General features: G+C 40.1%; 1 non-coding gene across 1 annotated transcript; it reads right to left on the bottom strand.

Annotated features, from left to right (window-relative positions):
• Nucleotides 1–2,761: 2,761 nt before the first annotated feature.
• On the bottom strand, nt 2,762–2,868 carry LOC141662340 (small nucleolar RNA R71). Its single transcript, XR_012550461.1, has one exon. It is a non-coding gene; the product is annotated as a small nucleolar RNA R71 (small nucleolar RNA).
• Nucleotides 2,869–12,485: the final 9,617 nt, after the last annotated feature.

Below are 12,485 nucleotides of genomic sequence, written 5' to 3'. Positions count from 1 at the left end.
GATATGAATGTTTCTGTGACTATTCAATCCAATGAGGATAACTGTGCTAGATACTGGCCTAGTAATCTTTAATATACTAAAGATCCCATGTTTGAAGTAATTATTTATGTGGAAATCTTTTAACACAAGCAAATTCTGATATTGAGCTTAGTTAAGTTTACTTTGTGTATCTTATTACTAAGACATAAACTAGAATAGTGCTTCTGATTTGTTAAGTTCTGATGTTAGTAATCTGGTGAATGTACTAAGTGCTGATAAGCCTCACTTATCAAAAGAAAAAGAAAAGAAATAAAAATCAGGTACTCCTTTGAGATCTAGAGTAAAAATGTGGAAGGGAAGACTGTGATGCCCTCAATCTCGGGGTTAGGAAATGAGGACTCACACACCTCTAATCTAGTAATTAAATAAGCATAAACCCCGATTAACTACTAACAGGATCAACAGGATAAAGTATGAGACAAGATTACAACTACCAATCATAAAATATAACTTACAAACCCAAAATATTATTAAATAAACAATATCGATTCCGGCTGGGAACCGACAGACAACCCATTGTATCTTTAAACATTTCCTTCTAGGCGCGAGCTCACTCATAAATACCACCATCTGCTCTGGCAACCGGAAGCCCTCAATACGGTAGGGACCACCAGGTACGCTCTTACGAGCAGTGCGCCTAACCCTGGCCATTGATAAGTGGCATTTTATACCACTTAGAACGTCTTATAATAGCTTAAATTGGTGTCTTGAAATCAAGTATTTTGTGTATTTGATGCCTTTTTTTAGTGTTTGTGCGTTTCAGGGTATTAGTTGCATTTCAGGGGAGAAATCATCAATAATAAGCCTTGGCATGTGTTCAACATTGCAAGTGGGAAGAGAGGAGCAGATTACAGCGAAGAAATGGAGCAAACAGACAAAAAATCTAAAAAAGGGTCTGAGCGCCCGCTCAGCTATGCTGAGCGGCCGCGCAGGGTCGAGAATTCAGAATATTTATTTTAGACTTCTATTTCTGTTTGGCTTTCAACTTCTGTGTAATCTGAGTTTTATGGGACTCCTATATAAGTAGATTTTAGAGACGTTTCACGTGTGTTGGATCGTTGTATTAATCAAGGAGCGAAGGAGATAAGGAAGAAGACCATTTTAGCACACCGCAACGAAGAGGAAGCATATTTTCTTGTGATTCTTTATTTCGTTGTAACGTTGGATGCTAGTTTTCTTGCTTTGAACCTATTACTCTTGTGACGTACTCTGGTTTAATATAGTTAGTTTAGTTATTATCCTTTTATGTTTATTTATCATGTTTTCATATGAACCCATGATGACGATAAGTGCTAACATGGGCTAATCATGATCATGGGGTCGTAACAGATTTACTATGGAATTCTTTTGTTAGTTGTTTAATACCTTAGTATGTGATGATTGTATGATATCTAGTATTGGTTGTGCGTATTCATCTTATGTGCGTCGCAGACATATAAGATAGGGTGTTAATCTCTTGTGAAGCGACGGTGGATCTTGAGATTTAGAACTTGCCATGCTAGCATAGGTTTATGTACGATGTTGCATGATTAGTGGGTAATTCTAACCGTTTTATTCGCCCTGTGTAATCAAAAGGAATAACTTGTTCTTAAATCATTATTTTGTCAATTTCTGTAGACATATAGGGACTCAACATAATAGATGCCTATTCAACTTCTATCTTAATTGTGGATGTTTGGTAGAATGGTATTAGTACAATGAAAGTTGGCTTTTATCAATTTCGTGTTCTTCGATTAATATCATCACTGTTGCATGCTAAGGGTAATAACAATGACTATTGAAGGAAGTAGTAATGAAGTTGTGATCTCATGAGTGTTTTAATATTGTTAATTCGAAGTGTTAATTAAGTGGTTAATTTTAGTAGTTAATTGTAGTTAATAATTAGTTAATCAAATCTAAGTGTTATTGTCTTAACATTAAGAAGTAATCATACATTGGTGAGTGAGTTTAATTGAACATAATTAGTCTGAGTCTCTGGGGGAACGAACTAGAAAGTATTCTATATTACTTGCGAATACGTATACTTGCGTGTATTATTAGCGCGTGTTTTCGCCCTAACAAGTTTTTGGCGCCGCTGCCGGGAACTCGGCGTATTTATTTAGTTTATGTACTTACCATCATTGGTCGTTAGGACTCAGTGATTAAGACGTGTTACTTATTGTTTTCGGTTGTGTTTCAGGTACTTTAGCGAGCGTTTATGCAAACTCGTTCTCATACTCGCAAGAGGACTTTAGATACAGCTGAGGAGATAGACGAAGTTCTTGATATTCCGGAGAAGATAGATTTCAAAGATTCGGATTCAGGAAGTGAGCGAAAGGAGCCAGTAATCATGGGTGATCATATTGTTCCGAAAGATCCAGCTCTTATGGATTTTTCTCGGCCTAAAATTGATGACATTCAGTCTAGCATCATGCACCCGGCTATTAAGGCCAATAACTTTGAAATCAAGCCGGGCACTATTCAGATGGTGCAGAACTCTGTTTCTTTCGGAGGAGCTGCGACTGAAGACCCCAACATGTACATAAGGAATTTTGTCGAGATCTGCAGTACTTTCAAATATAATGGTGTGACTGATGAGGCTATCAAGCTGAGGCTTTTCCCATTCTCACTGAGGGATAAAGCTAAGGACTTGTTACATTCTGAACCAGCTGGGTCCATCACTACTTGGCAAGATCTTGCGCAAAAGTTTCTGGTGAAGTTTTATCCAATGGCAAAGACTGCTGCTATGAGGAGTGCTCTTACTCAGTTTGCGCAGCAACCTACAGAATCTATGTGCGAAGCTTGGGAGCGCTACAAGGAAATGTTGAGAAAGTGTCCACATCATGGAATGCCCGATTGGATGGTGATCACTGGTTTCTATAATGGTTTATGGGCCCAATCTCGGCCCATGCTCGATGCAGCAGCTAGAGGCGCCTTGTGGGCCAAAAGCTATACTGAGGCTTATAATCTTATTGAGACTATGGCTGCAAATGAGCATCAAAACCCAACTCAAATGATGATTCCTGGAAAGGTAGCAGGTATTCTGGAAGTTGATGCAGCCACCGCTATTGCACCGCAGCTCCAAGCGCTGTCTATGAAGGTCGATTCTCTAGCTACCTATGGAGTCAATCAAATAGCTATGGTCTGTGAGCTTTGTGCAGGTTCTCATGCTACGGATCAGTGTTCTCTTGTTAATGAATCTGTTCAGTATGTGAATAATTATCAGTGACAACAGCAGCCTGTGCCAGCTACTTATCATCCTAACAACAGAAATCATCCAAATTTCAGCTGGGATAATAATCAGAATGCTATTCAACCACCATATCAGCAAGGTGTGAGTAAACAGTTCAATCTACCTGGATTCCACCAACCACAACAGTATGCTCAAAGGCAATCATATCCTCAACAGGGAGGTGCAGCTGCACCCACTAGTGCTGATTTTGAGGAACTTAAGCTGTTGTGCAAGAGTCAGGCGGTGTCGATCAAGACCTTGGAAAATCAAATATGTCAAATAGCCAATGCGGTGCTCAATCATCAACCTGGCACACTTCCCAGTGACACGGAAGTGCCAGGCAGGAAGGAAGCTAAAGAGCAAGTCAAGGCTATTACCTTAAGGTCTGGGAAAGTTGCTGATGCTGAAAAGGCAAAAGAAGGAGAACCTGAAGTTGGAGATGAAGAAGCTAAACAAAAGGAGAAAGTGGCGGAACCAAGGAAGACTACTGTTGAACACACTCTGCCTAAGGGTAATACAGGGGAGAAACAACTCTATCCTCCTCCACCTTTCCCTAAAAGATTGCAACAACAAAAGCTGGATAAGCAGTTCGGTAAGTTTCTGGAGGTGTTCAAGAAACTTCACATCAATATACCTTTCGCTGAGGCTCTGGAGTAAATGCCTAGTTATGTGAAGTTTATGAAGAGTATTCTTTCAAGGAAGGTGAAACTGGATGACCTTGAGACCATTGCTCTAACGGAAGAATGCAGTGCTGTGCTGCAACAAAAGTTACCTCCAAAGCTTAAAGATCCAGGTAGCTTCATCATTCCTTGCACCATTGGCAAGTTGTCTTTCGACAAGTGCCTTTGCGATTTAGGAGCAAGCATAAATCTGATGTCGTTGTCGATCTTTAAAAAGTTAGATTTGCCTGATCCAAAGCCAACCTACATGTCTTTACAATTGGCTGATCGTTCTATTACTTACCCAAGAGGCATAGTGGAGGATGTGCTAGTCAAGGTGGATAAGCTCTTCTTTCCTGCAGACTTTGTTATTCTGGATTTCGAGGAAGATAAGAAGATTCCCATAATCTTGGGAAGACCTTTCTTGGCTACTGGCCGTACCTTAATAGATGTACAGAACGGTGAACTTACTATGCGGGTGCAGGATCAGGATGTGACCTTCAATGTATTCAAAGTAATGAAATTCCCTATAGAAGATGAGGAGTGCTTAAAAGTGGATTTGATTGATTCTGCAGTTACTTCGGAACTCGATCATATGTTAATGTCTGATGCATTAGAAAAAGCCTTATTGGGGGATTTTGACAGTGATGATGCGGATGGCAATGAGCAATTACAATATCTTAATGCTTCTCCCTGGAGGCGAAAGCTGGACATGCCGTTTGAAGCTCTTGGTACTTCTGACCTCAAAAATGCTGAAGGAAAGCTCAAACCATCAATTGAGGAAGCACCCACCTTGGAGCTTAAGCCATTGCCTGAACACTTGAGGTATACTTTTTTAGGTGATGCATCTACAACCTGTTATTATTGCATCTGACCTTTCAGGGAGTGAGGAGGACAAACTCTTAAGGATTTTGAGAGAATTCAAATCGGCTATTGGATGGACCATAGCAGACATCAAGGGGATCAGCCCTTAATATTGCATGCATAAGATTCTACTAGAGGGTAGTAAGCCAACTGTTGAGCAACAACACAGACTTAATCATATCATGAAAGAGGTGGTGAAGAAAGAAATTTTGAAGTGGCTGGATGCAGGAATCATTTATCCTATTTCTGACAATTCTTGGGTGAGCCCCGTGCAATGTGTGCCTAAGAAGGGGATATTACTGTGGTAGCAAATGAGAAGAACGAGCTCATCCCCACTCGAACAGTCACATGATGGAGAGTATGCATGGACTACTGAAAGTTGAACAAGGCCACGAGGAAGGATCACTTCCCTCTTCCGTTTATTGATCAGATGCTTGACAGGTTGGCTGGTCATGAGTATTACTGTCTTCTGGATGGCTACTCGGGGTATAGTCAAATTTGTATTGCACTAGAGGATCAAGAAAAGACTACCTTCACTTGTCCATTTGGCATGTTTGCATTTCGAAGAGTTTCGTTTGGGTTATGTGGCGCACCAGCCACTTTTCAGAGATGTATGATGGCTATATTCTCTGACATGATTGGAAATAATGTCGAGGTGTTCATGGACGACTTCTCCGTCTTTGGACATTCGTATGATGAATGTTTAAATAATCTTCGTGTCGTGCTCAAAAGTTGTGTGGAAACTAATTTGGTGCTCAATTGGGAAAAATGTCATTTTATGGTGCGTGAAGGCATTATTATTGGGCATAAGGTCTCTAGCAAGGGTCTTGAGGTGGATAAATCCAAGGTGGGAGTTATTGAAAATCTTCCACCACCTATTTCTGTTAAAGGAATCCGTAGTTTTCTTGGTCATGCGGGTTTTTATCGGCGTTTTATCAAGGACTTTTCGAAGATATCTAAGCCGCTGTGCAACTTTCTTGAGAAGGATGTGCCTTTCAAATTTGATGATGAATGTTTGACGGCATTCGAGACTCTTAAGAAGAGTTTAATCACTGCACCAGTTATTACAGCACCGGATTGGACAGAGCCTTTTGAGATGATGTGTGATGCGAGTCATTATACGGTAGGTGCAGTTCTTGGGAAGCGCAAGAATAATCTCTTTTATGTGGTCTACTATGCTAGCAAGACCTTAAATGGGGCCCAAATGAACTACACCACTACTGAGAAGGAGCTCTTGGCTATAGTCTTTGGTTTCAAGAAATTTCGATCTTATCTGCTTGGGACAAAAGTGACAGTATTCACTGATCATGCGGCCATTCGCTATTTGGTTTCCAAGAAGGATTTGAAGCCAAGACTCATTCGTTGGGTGCTCTTACTATAGGAATTTGAGTTAGAGATCAAGGATCGAAAAGGTACTGAGAATCAAGTAGCTGACCATCTCTCTAGATTGGAGAATCCCGAGTCCACTTCACATGATAAGACATTGATCAATGAATCTTTTCCGGATGAGCAGTTGTTCGCAGTACAGGAGAAAGAGTCATGGTTCGCAGATATTATGAATTATCTTGTCAGCAATATAATGCCTCTTAATTTGACCACAGCTCAAAAGAAGAAGTTTCTGCAAGAGGTGAAGTGGTATATGTGGGATGAACCGTATTTGTTTAGACAGGGAGCTGACCAGATCATCAGGAGATGTATCCCATTCTGTGAGACGGAGGGGATATTACGAGACTGCCACTCCACAGTTTATGGAGGACACTATGGTGGTGAGAAGACGGCAGCTCGTATCCTGCAAACAGGTTTTTTCTGGCCTACTTTGTTTAAGGATGCTCATCAGTTTGTTTTAAGGTGTGATCGTTGCGAAAGAGTGGGAAATTTGACAAGAAAGGATGAGATGCCGTTAAACGTGATGCTTGAAGTCGAGGTCTTTGATGTTTGGGGAATCGATTTCATGGGGCCTTTTGTCTCGTCCTGCAACAATCAGTACATATTGCTGGCAGTCGATTATGTCTAAAAATGGGTAGAAGTCAAAGCTCTACCGACAAATGATGCAAAGACAGTGTTGAATTTTCTTCATAAGCAGATTTTCACAAGGTTTGGAATGCCACGAGTAATCATAAGTGATGAAGGGTCGCATTTCTGCAACCGTAAGTTCACTTCTATGATGCAGCGTTATAATGTGAATCATCGAGTTGCTACTGCCTATCATCCGCAAACAAATGGTCAAGCGGAAGTGTCTAACAGAGAGATCAAGCGCATTCTAGAGAAGGTTGTTTGTCCGTCAAGGAAGGATTGGTCTTTAAAGCTCGATGAAGCTGTTTGGGCTTACAGAACAGCATACAAAACTCCACTTAGTATGTCCCCGTTTCAACTGGTGTATGGTAATGGATGTCATTTACCGGCGGAGCTTGAGCATAAGGCCTATTGGGCGTTGAAAAAGTTGAACCTGGATTTAGATGCAGCTGGAAAGAAGCGAATGCTTCAATTTAATGAACTTGATGAATTTCGACTCCAAGCGTACGAGAACAACAAAATGTACAAGGAAAAGGTGAAAAGGTGGCACGATAGGAAGCTACATCCTAAGTTATTCGTGCCGGGGCAACAAGTTATCTTATTCAACTCTCGTCTCCGACTTTTTCCTGGGAAGTTGAAATCAAGGTGGTCTGGACCTTTTATTGTCAAAACTGTGTTTCCACACGGAGCGGTGGAGATTTTTGAGAATGATCCGGACCAAGCATTCAAGGTTAATGGTCAGCGTTTGAAGCACTACTATGGGGACACGACAAACCGAGAAGTGGTTAGTGCCGTTTTATTGTTGACTTGAGGAAGGTACGCAACGTCAAGCTAATGATGAAAAAGAAGCGCTTCGTGGGAGGCAACCCATGATTTGTTGTTACAGGAACCCTTAGAAGTTAATAACCTATCTAAAACTACAAAAAAATCAGAAAAACCGGGCTAGAAATTTTTTTTCCAGTAGCCTCCTGAGGACCCGCTCAGCGGTCGGCTGGGAGAAAAAAATTTTAGTCCATAAAAAATCCAAAAAAAATCAGAAAATAAAAAAACAAATTACAGCCCATAAAACCCACGACCTATTCCCCATTATCCCATGATTTTACACCTTAAACCCACTCCTAATCAAATTCTACCCTAACCCATACCCTATATATACATACACCTATCCCATATATCTCTCATACACTTTCTACACTCCAACTCTCTCCCAAACACAAAAACACAATTCTCAAGCACTTTTATTCAGATTCGATGGCACTCAAGAGAGCAAGGACTATTGATAGCAGCAGCACAGTCCCTACTGCTGATTCTTCGAGGGGTACTGCTGCGAGGCCTCATTTGAATGATAGGGCTGCTGAGGAGGAGTACACTAGGCTTCTGGGGAAGCTGATTCTGAAGGAGAGGGGATTTTTACCATCGGGGAGTGATGGTGAGTTGCTGCCTATGATTGCTGAGAAGGGGTGGATAGCTTTTTGTGAGTCGCCTGAAGCAGTGCCTATGAGCGTGGTTCGCGAGTTCTATGTGAACGCGAAGGCCGAGAAGAATGGGTTTTCTGTGGTCCGGGGATGACGGTTGATTATCACCCAGCGGCAATTCACCGTGTGATTGGGCAGAGACAGAGGAAGCCCACGGAGGAGAACTGGAATGAGAAGACTGCTGAGGATTTTGACTTGGATTTGATTTTTGTTACTCTCTGTAGGTTGGGCACAGTATGGACTTTCAAGACTGGAACTAATGAGTATCGTCACTTTCCGGCGATCGCGATAAACAGGTATGCCCGTGCATGGAATGCGTTTATTTGTGCTAATATTCTGCCTTCTTCGCATACACATGAGGTCACAGTTGAGAGAGCACAGTTGTTGTGGGGAATTCTGAATGAGGAGTACTATGCAGACCTTGGTGAGTTCATCTACCAAGGTAGTGAGCCCGAGGAGCATGGGCTGGGTTATCGTCTTCCAGGAGGGCGTCCAGCACGAGGTGCTACTATGGTGAGGCCAAGACGTGATGAGGCTGGTTCTTCTAGAGCTCAGGAGGGTGCTGGGATGGCTGATGCCCAGTATAGGAGGCTGTCACGGAGGATGTATGCTATGTACGAGACGCAGAGCAGGTTTGCTCAGGAGCTCACCCTTGCACTAGGGACCGCTTTTCGAGGCCTTGGAGCTGACATCCAGTGGCCAGTTTTTGGTGAGGACTCTGCATATCCACATCCTGATACACCACCCACTAAGGGTGATGATGATGATGATCTCTCCGAGTAGGTATACCCTGTGTTCCTTTCTACTACCTTCACTGGGGATAGTGAAGATTTTAAGTTTGGGGGTGGTAGCTAAGGAATATTTTGTGTGTGTGTCATATAGTTGCATATTCATGATAGTTTAGTTCATATAATTGCATAATTTTTGCCATATAGTTTTTTTTTATTTATAGCTTTATTTGTTTATCATGTCATGTAGCTCATGCATATACCATGATCCCTTTTGCGATGATTTGCCAACTGATTTGTGATGTCGATGCGAGTGTAGTGATGGCGTTAAAGTAATGTTGAGTCGTGTAGGTTGATATGCATGCTAGAAACACTTGTATTTTCACTAAGTCTTAGAGAATGCTTAAGGACTAGGTGGTTGTTATGGTCTGATTGTTTTCAGGGTTAATCTATTTATTATGCTTAGAATTTTATAATAGGTTCTTAGTGATAAAAGGCATGAAAAGGAAAAAATGGAGTAAAAAAAATGGAATTCGTTGTTAATTGTGGCTAGGCGTCAAATGGCTAGTATCCGGCTCATATGTTTATGCGAGTAGTCTAGGGTTGAGCAAGATGGAGCGAAACGCACTTGCTCAGAAATTTTGAAAAAAAAGAAAAAAAGAAAAAAAAAGAAAGAAAGAAAAAGTATGTGTTTATGCATAATTGATCACGAGTGGGCTCTTTGGTATTCGAGTTATTAAGTTCTTAGGGGACTTTGTGCCTAGTGACCTAAGGCTTTTAGAGTCTGGGATCCGCTAACCTAACGCTCGCTACATGGATACCATTGTATAAGTATTTTGTGGACCTCACTCATTGCACGGTCAATAAGCATTATTGTTATGAATAAAAAGCATGATTCCGTAATAAGCTCCAGGATTCTTGTAGTGTTATAAGTCACTTTGTGCCTAGAATTTTTATTCTTTGTATAATCATGTGATTGCCTTGATGATAGTTGAGTCATGATAATTGGTCTAGTTCTGAAGCATATCTGTTAAGCAGCTGCACACACCACGTTTCTGGTTGTATGTTAGTTTGCATGATGTAATTGATCTTTAGACGCCTAATTTCATTTGTTGAGATGTTGTAAGTTGGTTGGTTTGGTCGTACTAAGGGGGATCGCTGCATTTCATATAGATTGCATTCATGCATGTTTTTATTTTATTTTTGAGTCTGTGACGCTTGAGGACAAACATCGATTTAAGTTTGGGGGTGTGATAAGTGGCATTTTATACCACTTAGAACGTCTTATAATAGCTTAAATTGGTGTCTTGAAATCAAGTATTTTGTGTATTTGATGCCTTTTTCTAGTGTTTGTGCGTTTCAGGGTATTAGTTGCATTTCGGGGGAGAAATCATCAATAATAAGCCTTGGCATGTGTTCAGCATTACAAGTGGGAAGAAAGGAGCAGATTACAGCGAAGAAACGGAGCAAACAGACAAAAATTCCAGAAAGGGTCTGAGTGCCCACTCAGCTATGCTGAGCGGCCGCGCAGGGTCGAGAATTCAGAATATTTATTTTAGACTTCTATTTCCGTTTGGCTTCCAACTTCTGTGTAATCTGAGTTTTATGGGACTCCTATATAAGTAAATTTCAGAGACGTTTCACGTGTGTTGGATCGTTGTATTAATCAAGCAGCGAAGGAGATAAGGAAGAAGACCGTTTTAGCACACCGCAATGAAGAGGAAGCATATTTTCTTGTGATTCTTTGTTTCATTGTAATGTTGGATGCTAGTTTTCTTTCTTTGAACCTATTACTCTTGTGACGTACTCTGGTTTAATATAATTAGTTTAGTTATTATTCTTTTGTGTTTATTATCATATTTTCATATGAACCCATGATGACGATAAGTGCTAACATGGGCTAATCGTGATCATGGGGTCGTAAAGGATTTACTATGGAATTCTTTAGTTAGTTGTTTAATACCTTAGTGTGTGATGATTGTATGATATCTAATATTGGTTGTGTGTATTCGTCTTATGTGCGTCGCGAACATATAAGATAGGGTGTTAATCTCTTGTGAAGCGACGGTGGATCTTGAGATTTAGAACTTGCCATGCTAGCATAGGTTTATGTATGATGTTGCATGATTAGTGGGTAATTCTAACCGTTTTATTCGCCCTGTGTAATCAAAAGGAATAACTTGTTCTTAAATCATTATGTTGTCAATTTCTGTAGACATATAGGGACTCAACATAATAGATGCCTAGTCAACTTCTATCTTAATTGTGGATGTTTGGTAGAATGGTATTAGTACAATGAAAGTTGGCTTTTATCAGTTTCGTGTTATTCGATTAATATCATCACTGTTGCATGCTAAGGGTAATAACAATGACTATTGAAGGAAGTAGTAATGAAGTTGTGATCTCATGAGTGTTTTAATATTGTTAATTCGAAGTGTTAATTAAGTGGTTATTTTTAATAGTTAATTGTAGTTAATAATTAGTTAATCAAATCTAAGTGTTATTGTCTTAACATTGAGAAGTAATCATACATTGGTGAGTGAGTTTAATTGAACATAATTAGTCTGAGTCTCTGTGGGAACGAACTAGAAAGTATTCTATATTACTTGCGAATACGTATACTTGCGTGTATTATTAGCGCGTATTTTCGCCCTAACAACCATCTTCTTGCTTAACTGCCATGGTTAGATTAAAACAAAACAAATAAGTATAAAACTCAGCAACTAACTATATAGCAGTTCTACAATATCAATTCACAATGTGTTTTACCAAACTCAGGGCATTCTACTTTACTTGTTCTAGGTGGCAGATTTCCAGCTTTTGGGTTGAGGAAAGGTTTTGAAGGATAATGTGGGGCTTTCAAGGAACAAGGCTCAAAGCAGGATGAAAGCCGACATTCATCACAAATCATTAAAGGATCATAATAGATCTTTCAAAAGAGGAAACCGACAGTATTTCAATATATGGAATCAATCATATGATCAACAAATTCAAGAATCAGGATTCTCGAGCTTTAAGCTTCACAATAACATAATCAACTCTTTTCAAAGCAATATAAACCATTTTCATTTTCAAGAATCAATTTATTGAACAGAAAGTTTCAGTTCCCTTTTTAAATAATCATTTAGAACCCTTGATTGGATCACTTTATCTTTCCATTTCATTATATACGGGTGATCAGCCCGTACCGACCTCCATTCCGGTCTTTAAGGTACCAATCGGCATAATTTCAGCCTTAAGTTGGACTAGCCCCGCTAGCCTCTTACCATGACTGGACTAGTCCCACTAGCCTCTTACGTCCCAATCCAATCCATCAGGAATTAATTTGGAAAACCCTGAGTTGGAAAAACAAATAGGTTTTCTAAAATTCATTTTATCATTGCCAAGAATTTGAAATCATTCGGACTCTTTCAAGTCGAAACTCATTCTTAATCCAAATTTTAAGGAAACAAAGTTCAGGGAGTGATTCAAAGATACGCAAGGAACAATTCATAAG

The sequence above is a fragment of the Apium graveolens genome, chromosome 5 (genome assembly GCF_009905375.1).
Source record: "Apium graveolens cultivar Ventura chromosome 5, ASM990537v1, whole genome shotgun sequence".
Lineage (NCBI taxonomy): Eukaryota > Viridiplantae > Streptophyta > Magnoliopsida > Apiales > Apiaceae > Apium > Apium graveolens.
The sequence above is the reverse complement of the archived record's forward strand: the minus strand, read 5'-3'. Positions and strand labels throughout refer to the sequence as shown.